A 2,024-nucleotide genomic window follows, 5' to 3' on the forward strand; every position below is an offset into this window, starting at 1 on the left:
TCACTCCCAACACAGTGTCGGTAATGCTCGAAATCCTTGCGGAAGCCTAACACCAACTTCCTATATATCAATCTTCGTCTCCGGACCATTCCGAAACTCCTCGTGATGTCCGGGATCTCATCCGAAACTCCGAAAAAAACTTCAGTCACCAGTACACATAACTCAACTATGCGAAAACGTCACCGAGCCTTAAGGTCTGCAGACCCTGCGGGTTCGGGAACTATGTAGACATGACCTGAGACACTCTCTGGTCAATATCCAATAGCGGGACCTGGATGCCCATATTGGATCCTACATATTCCACGTTGATCTTATCGGTTGAACCTCTATGTCAAAGATTCATATAATCTTGTATACCATTCCCTTTGTCCTTCAGTATGTTACTTGCCCGAGATTCGATCGTCGGTATCCCAATACCTATTTCAATCTCGTTACCGACAAGTCTCTTTACTTGTTCTGTAATACAAGATCTCTTGGCTAAATCCTTAGCCACATTGCTTGCAAGGCTTGTATGTGATGTTGTATTACCGAGTGGGCCCGGAGATACCTCTCCGTCACGCGGAGTGACAAATCCCAGTCTCGATCCATGCTAACTCAACGGACACCTTCGGAGATACCTGTAGTACACCTTTATAGTCACCCAGTTACGTTGCGACGTTTGATACACGCAAAGCATTCCTCCGGTGTCAGTGAGTTACATGATCTCATGGTCATAGGAATGTATACTTGGCATGCACAAAACAATAGCAACAAAATAACACGATCATATGCTACGTTCATAGTTTGGGTCTTTGTCCATCACATCATTCTCCTAATGATGTGATCCTGTTATCAAGTGACAACACTTGTCCATGGCTATGAAACACTAACTATCTTTGATCAACGAGCTAGTCAACTAGAGGCTCACTAGGGGCAGTATTTTGTCTATGTATCCACACATGTATTTTGTGTTTCCGCTCAATACAATTATAGCATGGATAATAAACGATTATCTTAAAACCAGAAATATAATAATAACTATTTATTATTGCCTCTAGGGCATATTTCCAACAGTCAGCGCATCGTGGCGGCGGACATCAGCGCATGCAGGCAGGCTAGCTACATGCATGCATAGCAGGCTCATGTCGTTGCAGCGCGCAGGCGAATAGCAGCACCGTTCGACGTGGCCCCAATTTTCAGGTCCAACAGGCGACTCAGTCCAGCGTGGCCCCACTCGTGAGAGTTAATGGTCAAACCACTGACCCGACGGCATCCACCGTTTGTGACCATTTATGAGAGTTTCAGACAAGGGAGTGGAGAAAAGTGAGCAAAAGTTAAGAGCGTGGCGATGAATGAGGAGAGATAAGGAAGTAGGGGCATAGATGTAAAAATCCCAATTCTTTAACATAAGCATTATAAGCCTAGTTTATATAGCAGTATTTAAGTATAACAAAATTTTCTGATTTGTAAAAAGTAGCATAATACTTTTCAATCAAAGTAGCAATTTCATAAGCACTGTTAAAAGAAACAAATTCTTCAGTTTGTTCTACATCATAATAACAATAGGCGTCCTTGGCATAATAAGATAATATTTCATTATCATTAAACACACATTGATAGGGAAGGTGATTTTAGTGCCTTTAGAACAACATCTAAAATCATGTAATTCACATAAACTCCAAGCATAGCAACACAAAGAATTAATTTGATGCCACAAGAGTTTCCCTTTTTGAGATAAGCGGTGTTGCACATAATAAGCATGTTCATTTAATGATTTTTTTCCTCTACTAAGCTAGTTGGGTTTTTAGCACGAGCACAAAGGGATCGAAGATGATCCAAGTAAAAAAGCTTCAGCAGTATAGTACATTTTGGGTGGTTCCTCTGCCATTGGGTTAGCAAGTATGACAAATATTTTTGGTATATGTTTCCTACCGATAATAAAGATAGAAAACAACTTATAACAGAAAATAAAATTACTTAATGATAAAGCAAACAAGCACACACTATTGTGTTGGGGAACGTAGCATGGGAATCAAAAAAATTCC

The sequence above is a fragment of the Hordeum vulgare genome, chromosome 3H (genome assembly GCF_904849725.1).
Source record: "Hordeum vulgare subsp. vulgare chromosome 3H, MorexV3_pseudomolecules_assembly, whole genome shotgun sequence".
In the NCBI taxonomy this organism is placed as follows: domain Eukaryota; kingdom Viridiplantae; phylum Streptophyta; class Magnoliopsida; order Poales; family Poaceae; genus Hordeum; species Hordeum vulgare.